Here is a 13030-nt window from a genome sequence, read left to right as displayed (position 1 = left end):
GTTGTGGTCGCACCAGGCCCCGCTGTGCCAGGCGCTGCTCAGACCCCAGGGAGAGCCAGCCTGGCCCTAGGGGCTCCTGGAAATATCCCCATTTTGCAGCCCACGGGACTTGCCCTAGGCTAGGTCACTTGGGAAGCTCGTGGCGAAGCGGGGGATTGAACCTTGGCATCCTGAGTCAGGTGCCATTAATCAGACGCCAGGCAGACGGGGCACAGATGCCACCGGCCTTGGCTGAGGAGCAGAGAGGCCAGCGGTGGGGCCGGACCAGCTCCGAGAATAGTGACAGTTTTGCGGCTGCTTCGGGTACCCTGGGCAAGCAGAGGGGCCCCGGCACCATCCCAGCTGCTGGCTCTCCTCTGCCACCCCATCTCAAGCTGTGCCGTGGGGCGTAGACACCCCACTTAGGAGCTGGGGGCTCGTCAGGCCGGGAGCTCGGGTTTCATTCCTGGCTCTGGGTGCAGGGGTCTAGTGGGTTAGCGCAGGGATGGGGCTGGGGGCCAGAACTCCTGGGTTCTATTCCCAGCTCTAGGAGAGGAGTGAGGGGAGGGGGGGTTAGTGGTTCTGAGGGGGGAGACTTGGGAACAGAGACTCTGATCAAATCTCATCCACTCTCTGCCTCAGTTTCCCCCTCTGCATACCAGGGATGATAATCCTACCATGTTGGGGGAGGGAATGAAACTTTGCACGGTGCTGTGAGATTTTGATGTGTGGGGTCTGGGGGGCACAGGCACCCCTGGGTCTTGCAACCAGCAGAGAAGGCCCCAAAGGGTGAGTGATCATCCCGTGATGGCCAGTGTGTCCCTATCACAACTACTGAGGGGCTTGGTTTACCCAGCTGTAGCTGGTCCCATCCAGCCGGGGAGGTTGAGCGTGGGGCATCTCTGCGGGGAAGGCTGCATTCGAGGCGTTTTCTAGCTCTGATTATTACAGTAGTGTTTAGGAGACGTGGGTCATGCTGCGCCAGGTGCTGTACAGGGCCCTAGTCTCAAAGCACATAGGAGCTTCATAGGGAAGGGGTGGGAGGGGAAACTGAGGCATGGAGTGGGGCAGGAAGTGGCCACCGTCTCGCCACAGGGCAGTAGTGCAGCTGGGACTTGAAGCCAGATGTCTGGTGTCCCCCCATATCCTATACAAGCCTCCCCCTGCCCCATATCCCTGCCCGGCCTCAGGCCCGGAGTCCCAGAGAACCAGGCCCATGGTTGGTCGCGTGGTTCGCGAGCTGGGGCTGGGGGGTGCCGGGGGCCGCTGGGCTCTCAGGCCGAGTTAGGTGACAACGTGTGGATGGGTTGTGAGGGCTAGGGCGGGGGGACGCTGCAGCCACCAGCGGAGATAATTCGAGGGCGGGTTTCTCAGGGTGGGCGCGGGGAGGGTCCTGGCTCCAGCATGGCAGGGCTGAGTCCCCGGCGTGTCGAGCGCCAGCCTATGGGCAAGTGCAGGACTGAGTGCCGTGGGGCTAGGCGGGACGGGGGGCAGCAGCTTTTGTGCCCGCTCAGCCTCTCCTTCAGTCCTTCCTCTTCCCTTGGTTCTCTGCCTGCCTCTCCTGGGTGGTGAACGGCCTGTCTCGGGGTCCCCGGGCGATGCTCTGGGACGGCTCCCTACGAAGCCAGGCAGGACACACAGCTCCCCCGGCTCCACCTTCCTGGGTCTGACCTCGGAGCATTCAGCCTCCTCTGCCCCTCCCTGCGCTTCCCACAGCCAGTCCGCCCAGGCGGGGTCCTGGGGCAGCCAGAGGGTCCTGCCCCCCAACTCCGCAGTCAGACGGGACTCTCAGCCAGCCAGGAAAACAGAAGGTTTATTAGACAACAGGAACACGGTCTAACAAAGAGCTTGTAGGTGCAGAGAACAGGACCCCTCAGCTGGGTCCATTTTGGGGGGACAGTGAGCCAGACAACCACGTCTGCACTTCACTCCTTGTCCCCAGCCACCCCCCAAACTGAAACTCCCTCCAGCCCCCCTCCTGTGGGCTTTGTCTCTTTCCCGGTCAGATTCCTTGTTCTCACCGGATTCCTTTGTTCTCCAACCCTTTAGCTCTCACCTTGCAGGGGGGGAAGGGCCCAGGCCATCAGTGGCCAGGAAACAGGGTGTCGGCCATTCTCTGTGTCCAGACCCCTGCATACACCTGCCCTCTAGGGCTCTGCAACGATCATACCCCCTTATCCCACCCCCTAGAGACTTAAGAACTGCCTCGGGGAAACTGAGGCACCCCCACACTATTCAGAGGAAACATTAAGAACAGTCCCACTTCGTTACAGGCCCTGTTTCCGCCACCCCCGTGCCAGCATCAGTTCCACCAGGAGAGACCCCCCCCGGCCCATGGGAATGTGGGGGCCACAGCACCAGGCTCCCCTCTCACCGGGCGGTTCCCTCCCTCGGGGGTCCCTCTGTCACCGCAGCACCCAGCGCTGACAGCCAGACTTCAGCCCTCTGCAGGTGGCTGCCCCGCTGGGTGCAGGGGCGGGCTGGGTGCCAGCCTGGTAAGGGGCATTGCAGGTGGCATGTGCCAGATCTTCCAGCCCCGAGACCTTGGACTGAAAAGCCCTGGTCCAAACCACAGCCGCGGGTGGCTCTGGCTGCAACCTCCCCACGCCGCCTGGGTCCTGGGGCCAGGCTGGGGGGCTGCGTTGCCCGGCACTGGGAAGGAGGAGGGGGCATTGGGCGGTGCTGTCTCCCACGGGTGGGGGATCTTGGGGGTAGAGGCGGTTCCCCTAGGTGGTCAGGGTCTCCGGCCCTGCGCTAACAAAGGCGCCTGGTCCCTCCCGTGCCATCCGGGCCCCCCCTGTCGTGTCCCAGCAGCGGTGCGAGGTTGTTGCCAGAGCGCCCCACACGCCCTCACTGACCAGCAGGGGCCGCTGCAGCCTGGGTGACGGGCCCCAGGGCGGCTCCGGCGCCCGGCTTCCAAGCCAGGACCTGGAGTTCTGCCCGCGGCTCTGGCACAGCTGCGCCCCCTCCCCTCCCCTCGCCCCCCGAGCCAAAGCCCCGTGCAGACGCAAATGCCAGAGTAATTAGGCTCTGTAATTACAGGCCAGCAGCTGGATCCCTGGCGCTGGTACCTGCCCGCTGCGGCAGGGCCAACCAATGGGGGAGCCGGGCAGCGGGGCACAGGGGTCCTTGCCAGCGAGGGTCCCACCCCCCCCCCCATGAACAGCACCAGGCTCCCCCCGAGTTGTGCCCTGCCTGGAGCCAGCTTCCGCCTGAAACGCAGGGCCGGGGAGCCGGCTTGGCCATGCCCCTGGCACCCAATCAGGCTGGAGCTGTATATGGGGGGGGGGGCGTCTCTCTGGACTGCAGAGCAGCTGAGGCTGGGGGGGAGCGGGATACGTGGGGGTGTCCCCTGCGGAACTGATGATGGGGTGGCCCCTCGTATGTTGCCTTCGTGTCCTCTGCCTGCCCGGCACGTTTGGGAGAGGAGCAGGGAGCCAATAGGGCAAATCTGTCCCTCCCCAACTCAAGAGGGAAACGTGACAGCACCCCCCCCCCTTGTGGGGTGCCAGGGTGGGCCCGTGCAGGGAACGTCCCTTCTGCAACGTCACGATGTGGTTTCGTTCCCCGTCGAAAGGAGACGTCGAAATTCCTCACGGGATGGAAACGCCGGGGGGGGGCACGATCCCCTCCGGCGCCGCTGGATTTTGCCGCGCCGACGTCCTGGCGCGATCAGCCACCCACGGGCAGGCTGGCGCCTTGGCAATCCCTGTGCCTGGCCCCCGAAGAAAATGACCTCGAGCGGCACCGGCTTCCCTCTGCGCAACGAGCCAGCGAGAGCCTGGGCGCTGCAACGAGGCTGGGCGGTGAGCCGGTGGCATATTCCCCCCAGCCTGGCCCTTTGAGGGCCAATTCGCTACACCTGTGCAAGGTGCAGGATTTAAGGCGGGGGGGCGGGGGGGGACAGCTGGGAAGCGGCTGCAGAGGGGAGCGGACAGACTGTTCCTGGGGGCTGGCCCTGAGCCAGGTGGCTGAAGCCCTGGCCTGGCCTGGCTGATCGGTGGCCTGGCCTGCTGGTTCTGCCGGGAGCCAGGGTCCAAGGAAGGGGGCTGAAGGTGGAGCCCAGTGGGGCCTCTGACACGTTTGTTTGGACATCGTGGGACTGGGGTGAAGGGCCTCGGCTGAAGGCTTAACGTGGCGTGGGGGGAGGCCCCGCCCACTGCGATGGCAGGCAAAGGCTGAAGAACGTGGTGGGGAAACTGAGGCAGGGCACTGTAACACTGGGTCATGCTGCCGGAGGGGGGGGGGGCCTCTGGGACGACGAGCTTTGTAACAGGCTGTTAGCGTCACGAACCCCCCCCCTTCAGGGGCCGCAAGGAAAAGCCGTTTGGGGTGATTTGTCCGTTCTCCCGTCCCAGCTTGAAGCCCCGTTTATCCTCTCCCCACCTTTGGGCTCCCTCTCAGCTTCCTATGGCCCCTGGGCCCCCCATGCTGGGAGCGGGGCTGGTGCACCGGGGGGGGGGGCAGTTCACTTCCACCCCAGAGCAGCCTTATCCAGCAGGGCCTCGGTGGGGAGGGGGGGTGTCTATTGTGGTTGGCGTATGGGGGCGTGTGTCTGCTAATAGCACGACGTGCCAGTCGCATGATTGCTCAAAGGACAGCGTCCCCCAGATCTGCCTTTCCTGTCCTACCGGGGCTGGGGGGGCTGCAAAGACCCATGTTAGCCCCTCCTGCGCTGCCTGGGTCCCGCTTGGCTTTTCCCTGCTCTTCTAGGCCCACTGGCAGTCGCTACTGCAGGGCAGAAAGCTGTTACTGCTCGTGTCCCAGGCCCCGTTCCCTGCCAGCCTGGCACTGCCAGGGCTGTGGGTATCTGGATGAGCTGGTATGTGGGGCTCTAAAAATCCCTGGGCCCGGCGAGGGTGTCGGGAGACCTGGGTTCTAGCCCCTGTAGCGGGGCTCCTTCTCTAACTGTGCTGTCCCCCTTGAATTCAGCTGGTCACCTGGAGGAGGGGAAATCTCATCCCAAAAGCCCCCTGCCTCAGTTTCCCCCTCCATACAATGGTGGTGTGTGGGGGGAGGGAGTTATGCCCAGCGGAGCTAGTGGCTTGCAACGGGAAGGTCACTGGTGGCTGAATTGAAATAGACGCACGGCTCTGCGGGGAAATGCTGCAGGAAGGGGTCCCTCGGCCCAGCGTGACGCGGTCAGTTTGTGTGCCGGGCTCCGGAGAGAGACTGAGGCCAGGCAGCGGCTTCTGGGGACAGGGTCTCTGATCCGAGGCCGCTCTTGGTGTGAAATCTGTGGCCGTCCCCGTTCGAGGAAGCGGGGCGTTTGGACGGCTTGTCAGGAAATAAACCGCGCTGACAGAATCCCTGGAGCCGGGCCGCCCGTTCCTGCTCCAAAGGGGGACACTGATCTGCCAGGCCCTGAGAAATCCGGAGCCATGCTTTGTGCGCGAGCGGGCGTGGGTTCGAATCCCTCTTGATCCGGCCGGGGAGCGGATGAGCGAGACCCAGCCGCTGGGGCGAGTCCCTGCACTCGCTGGAAGGAGCTCGGCTGCTCCGGTCGAGGAGCGCCGGCCGTGGGATGCCGTGAGGCTTCAGTGGACACGCAGCGAGCGATGGCAGACCCCGGTGGAGGGGGCTGGTGAGTCATTCCCTTGCCGTGGCCTGGCGGGAGGGGAAAGCTCATCGCTCTGGAGAGCAAATGACTGGGTGAGCAGCAGGGTGGGGAATCATCATTTGTCTCGGTGTTTTTCCGCGGGCGGCTCTTTGTGTGGGGAAATGTCACCAGGCCGGGAAGGTGCGAACGTGCGAACTCCTCTGGCATTCTCAAGAGCCGCCACTCGCACTGGTGCGAAAAGATGGGGGGGGGCGTCTTCCGCTCCCCAGCCGGCGCCGGGGGGGGGAGCCGTGACAGGAAAACGTGGCCGGCTGGTCAGATTGACCCACTCCAGGAGGTGTTGCGAAGGCCGGAGACGCTAATGAGGAGCTGCTAACGGCTCGGGAGAGCTAATTAATTCTTTGCTGGCCCCTCCGGCTAACACGGCGGATCTGAGTGGCGGAGGCCCTGGGCTGGCGATGCGTCAAGGTCGTCCCCGTCCCCGCGCACCCAGCTCCCGCCGTCGGGCGCCGTCCTTGGCCGGATGTGGCGCGCGGCTTCTGCCATCAACCACCCCAGAGGATTATGGGATGGCACCCCTGGAATCTGGGGAGTGGGGAAGGGGTTTGGGCCTTTCTTCCCATAATCCCCCTCCGGATGTGTTCTCCCAGTCTGAGTCTGAAAACATTTCCCCCCGCCCCTGCACTGTTCCAGCCCCACAGCAAAGGTCATGCCAGCAGGAGCCCCAGCTTTGGGATTCTGAGTTCATTGATCTTGTGGCAATGAGTTCCACAGGCTAACCCTGAGGGCTAAAGCGGAGCAGGACACGGAAAGTGATTTTGGCCAGGGTGCCCGTGGCAGAGTCAGGATTAGAACCCAGCCGTTTTCTGTCTGGTGCCTTAGCCACACGGCTAGCCCGCCTCTCTCCCCAGCCCGTCGCTCTGTGTGCCGGCCTGGGCCCTCCAAACAGTAGCTGGTGGAAGATGATCGACAGCTGGTTAGCGACAGGTACTGTTGCCCACCTTACCCCCGCCCCCCACCGCTGTGCCCGGCAGGGTGAAACCGTCCTGCAGCCGGCTCCCCGAGTTGCTGCCGTCCCCACTGTCTGTATCACTCGAGGCCACAACCTCGCCTCTCCCTTCTCTTTCTCATTTCCCGCAGCCTGATTGTCGGCAGAAATCTCATCTCCACGCTGCTGAGAAGGGCCCCGAAATGCTGGCGCTTTCCCAGTGAAGTGCCGGGTCTTTTGCCAAAGCAATTTCTGGGAGATTGCAGCCAGCTGCTGGCGAGGCTCGGTTACCGAGCGCTTCCACCTCAGCTCCGGCTTCTCAAACGGCCCCCACCCTGCCCCTGACAGCAAGAAACCCCCTGCCCGGCACGGTGGGGAGAGGCCGGGCGTCTCTGTTCTCCGGCTCCCGGTGTGGACCAAAGAACAGCCAGATCCGCACCCATGCTGGCATGGGGGCAGCTTGGTCCTCCCCTGGTGCTAAGTCCAGTGGCTCTTAGGGGCTTTGCAAGGGCACAGAATTTTCGGGGGGCACACCCCTGCTTCCTCCCCCCTCCCCCCACATTGTCCCTCTGCCCCGGAGCCAGCAGGCCCACCCCTGGGGTGAGGGTCTCCCCTTTCGAGCCGAGCCCCTCGGGGGAGAGCTGAGATCTGCCATCAACAGCTGCAGAGGGGGCGGCTCGGCTGAGCCCCACCCAATTGGTTTCACGGGCCGCTGGAAGGGGAGCGAGGGGGTAAAGATATAGATGCATCCTGGGCGAAGGGAGGGTGTGAAGAGGGGGCCCTGCCCAGCCTCACTGGGGCGGGGAGCAGGGCAGCAAACATATCTCAGAGCACTTGGCAAGGGAGGACGGTAGCGTTCTCCCCAGGCTACAGATGGAGAAACTGAGGCACGGGGAGGTGGGGACCTGACTTTAGCTGAGAGCATCGACCAAGGGGCCTGGTGGGTCACATCAGACCAGGACTGTTTAATCTTGGTGCGTAAATGGGAGTGGCATGCCTGAGGGGGGAAATCTGACCCCAGAATTGCTCTGTGCCTCAGTTTCCCCATCTAAAGCAGTGATCGCACGCCTTCCCTGCCTCATGGGGGGGTTGATGGATTCACTGGAAGCTCTCTGGGGCGTGCTCTGCTCTGCACTGTGTTTATGGGTAGGGCTCCTAGGTGCCCCTGCAGTATAAATCGCTGATCGGGAGCTGCCCAGATGCTGTGGTGATGGGCGTAAAGTCCATAGAACACCCCTGTAGGATGAGCTCTCGCCAGGGATTGTGATGGCGAAAAGCATCTGCCAAGAGCTCAGGGTAGCTGGCTTCCTTCGGCCAGTGCTGGAGTTTCCTTGTCCCCACCCTCCTGCTTCCCCCCCACCTCAGAGCACTAATCTGTGGGAGGGATAGCTCAGTGGTTTGAGCATTGGCCTGCTGAACCCAGGGTTGTGAGTTCAATCCTTGAGGGGGCCATTTAGGGATCTGGGTCAAAAACTGGGGATTGGTCCTGCTTTGAGCAGGGGGTTGCACTAGATGACCTCCTGAGGGCCCTTCCAACCCTGATATTCTCTGATTAATCTCCAAGACAGCGTGTGGGGTGCTGCAGCAGCAGACAGTCTGTAAACACTCTGGAAAGGGAGCTATATTTGCAAACCTGGTGCTTATTTTAGTAACACATTAAATCCACCTTCCCCCGGTGCCAGAGAGGCGGCTCCGGGGGAGGGCGCTGCACGTGGCTGAAAACGGGGCCACAGTGCAGCCCAGACGCTGGCTGGGAGCACGCACCTTGCAGCACGGGACTTGGAGAAGCGGGAAAGGGGGAGCCTGGGGGGGGCCTGGGAAACGGAGCCTTTGGGCCATGGGCTGAATTGGAGTCCTGTCCAAAGCTGTTAGTTGTATCCTTCACAGAATGAGCCCGCTGGGTCTCAGTCCGGCGCTAACTGGGCTTCCTGCCTCGGCTGAGGCAGCAAACGGGCCACGGAGACAGAGCTGAGCATTGCAGGAGGTGGGTTCCATTTCTGCTTCTGCCACAGATTCACTGCGTGCCCTTGGTCAAGTCCATTTGCCTCAGTGCCTCAGTTTCCCCATCTGTAAAAGGGGGATAATCTGCCATCCTGCCAGGTCCAGGTGCCTGAATTCCCCAAACACCAGGAATTCAGCAGAGCTGCTGGCTGGGCAGTGTCCGGCTCCTCCCCTTGTCCTGCCTCTCCTCCCCCAGCTCCTTCTCTTTTCCTCCGCAAACATTGGCCCTTTAAAAATGAAGCTGAAGGCCAGGTTTATGGGGGCAGCTTCCCCTGTGGGGTTCTCAAGAAGCTGGTTAGATCCAGCACTTAGAAGCCAGGACTCCAGGGCTCTATTCCCAGCCCCCTGCCCATTGATTCTTGGGCTGATCCTCTTCCCTTCTCTGCCTCCCCATTTGCCCATCTCCTAAAAGGGGCACAATAGCCGCCATTCAAGGTGCTCTGTGGGGGGTGTGCTAGAGGAGGGCACCCTGTCGCCCCGGTGCAGAGATAGAGGGTGCTGGGCTGCAGGGCTGCTTGGGTGACTCACGGGGGCGGGCTCTCCTCTGAGTCGGGGCAGGCAATGCATCGCTGAATGCGCTGGCTTTTAGCTGCACATAAACCCAGGCTGCATAACTGGCCTCAGCCTACCCTGGTGCTTTGCCCAAGGCCCCCGAATGCCTGATTAAATTCCACCAGGGATAATTACAGTCCGTCTAAAATCCACCCCCCATGCACCTTTCAGCTGCATAATTTTTTTTAAAAACGTGCCTCAGTTTCCCTGTATGTAAACGAGGCTGACCCCTCTCCAGGGTACCAGAAATGAGGGCTGTTTAGTGCTTGTAACACACTGTGGGCACCCCAGCTGAAAGAGGGCTACGGTTCCTTCTCATGTGGAGACAAAAATCTCTTCCCCTCCTCCACCTGGTGCTCTTTATCCCTTTGAACTCCATGGTGGCTTCGCAGCCAGCAGGAGCTGTAATGGGACTAATTAAGGAGAAAAAGGGGGAGGAAAACCCAGTTCTCGGTATTTAACTCTGGCTCCTTCTCTCGTTGATGCTAACGCGCTAATTGACTGTGTCCCGGGCTGCTGGGCCCCCTGCCTCCCTCGCGGCAGGAGTCTGTTTCCTTCCGCTTCTTCGATCTTTCGGCAGGGCTGGAGAGAACCCCAGGAATTATCCCCCCAGAACGAACCCCACTGTCTCCTGACAGCCTACAGCTGATGGATCGCCCCACCTGCCTCGCTGGAAGGGTCTGCAGAGCCCCTCTGACTGGCTGCTCAGAGCCCCTCTGACTCCTGCTCCACCCATTAGGCCTGACGGCCCATGCCCCGGTTTCCCGACAGCTATAGACCCACGGCCCATCTCTGACAGTGACCTCTCTGCTGTGCTTCAATCAGCACCCAGACTGACCTTTGCCATGGGGCAGGGCGGCCAGGCGCCCACGCCCGCGGGCACCCAGGTTCTCTGCCCCTCCATCTCCCCTGCTTGGATTTTAGTGTCTGCTCTGGTGAGTCACGTACCCAGCTCGGGGCCCCCGGCTCCCTCCCCTGCCAGCTGCGCCAGTCAAGTCCCACTTGCTAACTGCTGGCTGGCGAGAGCTTTGTGAAGAGCAGACAGCCGAGGCTGAGAGCGCAAAGCCTCCTGCCCTGCGTGACTCTTTCACAAAGGAGCGAAATGGCTCGAAAGCCATAAATGCCGTGCCGGGAAATGGCTCTTCCATCTCCCCAGCTCGCAGTGCGCCTTCATCTCTTTTGATTACGGCTCCTCCCCAGCCAGCCAGACACCCCGAGCCGCTCGCAACCTAATTGAAACCTGCTCAGACTGTCAGATGCAATTGCGGCCGCGTGACGGGTTTGGAGCTCAGGCGGCTGGAGGGAGGGATGCTGACGACCGAGCCCAATTAATTTCGGGCCCGGTAATTAAGGGTTTGCAGCTCTCAGTCGCGGCAGCTCTCCCCGGGCTCTGCTGCGCTGCAGGGAATCAAATTTTGGCATTTTGAGCTGGAGCATCAAACTTTTGTTCTTGGGCTGGGGGGAGAACGTAGGTCTCCATTTCCCTTCGCCCTCCCCTGCCGAGCTCAAAGAGCAAGCGCTAAATAGGGTCTGTACGTAGTAACTGAACGGGTTCATCGTGATCATGTTCAGACCCATTCCTAATCACTCAGCGGGAAGCTTTGGGCACCTAAGAATGGCCATATGGGGTCAGGCCACTGGTCCACCCAGCCCAGTGTCCTGTCTTCTGACAGTGGTCACTGCCAGGTGCCCCAGAGGGAATGAACAGAACAGGGCAATTATCGGGTGATCCATCCCCTGTCGCCCATTCCCAGCTGCTGGCAAACAGAGGCTAGGGACATCTTCCCTGCCCATCCTGGCTAATAGCCACTGATGGACCTAGCTTCCATGAACTTCTCTAGTTCTTTTTCGACCACAGTCACTCTCACGCCTGGAGCCAGCTGTAAATTAAGCAGCCCTGGGAGGGGCCCGAAATGAACTTTTTCTTTTCCAACCAAGGAGGAAATTCTACAAAACCTGCCCGTGCCCCGTGGGCCGCGAAGAACCCTCCCTGGGCCAGACCCAGCCCGTGGGCTGTGTGCGCCCTCTTTGCATTAGTGCTTTGTCCTTTGGGAGCTGGGATGCAGGAACCCCGGGGCTGCCATTTTAACAGACCTGAGGGCGGGGGCGGGGGCCAGGCTTCAGTTCTGCGTTGGGTTTATTGCTGGATTTTATTGTGCGCCGGGCACACACGTGGCCCGTGGGAGAGAGAGAGACGTCCCATCCGGTCCCGAGTTCATTGCTTTTTAGCAGTTTAACTCAGCTGCTCATGGAATATTCATTGTCCCCCACCCTGCTGCCCCTCTGACCTCTCTCTTTTCAGCTCGGTGCAGGGAAGCAGACACCTCCCTCCTGCTAAAAAGGGCCTGTAGATCCCTGCCTGGGCTGGGGGAAGCCAGCAGGGCCCCCCACGACTGGCTCGCTCTCTAATCGGCTCTCCCCGCTCGGCCAGCTGTGCCAGTTCCCCGGCGGCATTCGGAAGCGAAGCGGCTCCGAGCTGGCCGAAGTTCGATGCCAAGCAGCTGGCGGCCAGGGCCCAGCCAGCCGGGTGCGCAAATGGACAGCGAGCCTAAGAGCCGCGTGGACTGAGCCTGGGCTTCCTAGCTTGTCCCACCGTACCCTGGCTCATTCTCTCGACAGCAGGCTGGCCGGATCTGGGACCCCTGTCTTCCCTGTAGCACCCCACAGGGTGTAGCCCCCCAGCTGCACACAGCTGGGATGTAAGCGGGGGTCTGATCAGAATGAGGAGGCAGAGCTAGGGACAGCCAGGCTGGCGGGAGAGAACGTAAGCTGGGGTTTGTTGCTACTTATTTGATATTCCCTGGAAGACACAGCTGAGACCTGAGCCCCGTTGGCCCGGGCGCTGCACAGACATAGCCAGAGACGCTTCCGGTCTCCATACGCTTCCCATTTTACAGATGGAGGACACTGAGGCCTGGCGACCCGAAGGGCCTTGCTGAAGGCCCCCCGGGGAGTCGCTAGCCGGGACGGGGCTCAAGGCAAGAACTGCCCGGCCCGGAGCTGCGATGGGGCCGCCCTCCTGCTGGGAGAGGTAGCACCGGGGAAAGCAAAGCGGGGCCTCGCCGGGGAAACTGGCATCCAACTCGCCACCCTGATCTGGAGGGAGCCGATCCGCCCTTTGCGCTGGAACGGGGTGGACGTCTGCTCCCTGCCGCCCAGGCACCGGGGAAATTACACTTTCCCCCAGCCGCATTTCCAGGCCGCTCCTGCCTGGCTGCCTTGCAGAGCCAGGATCCCGGCCTCGCTGGATGCCGGGCGGCTGCTGGCAAGGGGACGGGATGGTTCTGAGAGGAGCTGATGGGATGGGACCCCTGAGCTTTCCGGGCGGACATGCTGCTGGGTCTGCAAGCTGAGGGTAGTGCCTCTTTAAAGCAGGGCGCGGGGCCTTCCACGTCTATTAAAGCGGGGGACCAGCTGCCTTGTGGAATACAATAACCTACTCTTTCCGTCAGTCGGCTTCCACAAAGGAAGTAGCGTTATCCCCATTTTATGGATAGGGAAACTGAGGCATAGAGGGGCCCTGCCTTGCCAAAGGTCACCCACCAGGCCAGGGGCAGAGTCGCGGCTAGAACTGGGTCTGCTGAGTCCTAGCCCAGTGCTCTATCTGCCAGGCCACACTGCCTGCTGGCTTGCTGCGGGGAACAGGCCCGCGTGACCAGGCTGCGAATGGACTGGGCGAGACAGCTGCTGTCTTGGCCGACGCCGCCCCATGGAGGGGACTCACAGCACGAGCCAAAGAGCCGCCTTCAGCCGCCTTCCGGCAGCCAGAGCTTTGGCTGGACGTCCCACCAGAAAGGGGGCCCCCCGCTCCAGCCATGCGCCGCCCCCTGGGCTGGGGAACAAGACGCTCCATCACCGCTGCTCCCTGCAGCCGTCGGGAGCTCTCCCATCCCTGCCTGGTGCCCATGGCTGAGATGCCCAGAGATACCCCACAGGGACGTGTGTGCCCC

The 13030-nt window shown here is 62.0% G+C and overlaps 1 protein-coding gene across 1 annotated transcript in view; it reads left to right on the top strand.

Annotated features, from left to right (window-relative positions):
* Window positions 1-5400: 5400 nt before the first annotated feature.
* Window positions 5401-13030, top strand: part of TAC3 (tachykinin precursor 3) — a 29304-nt gene continuing 21674 nt past the window's right edge. The window contains exon 1 of the mRNA XM_084610696.1: window positions 5401-5563. The gene's annotated coding sequence lies outside the window, so the exon portion shown is untranslated. The remainder of the gene's footprint in view (window positions 5564-13030) is intronic.

This window comes from Lepidochelys olivacea (assembly GCF_965140295.1).
Source record: "Lepidochelys olivacea isolate rLepOli2 genome assembly, chromosome: 20".
NCBI lineage: Eukaryota > Metazoa > Chordata > Testudines > Cheloniidae > Lepidochelys > Lepidochelys olivacea.
The sequence above is the reverse complement of the archived record's forward strand: the minus strand, read 5'-3'. Positions and strand labels throughout refer to the sequence as shown.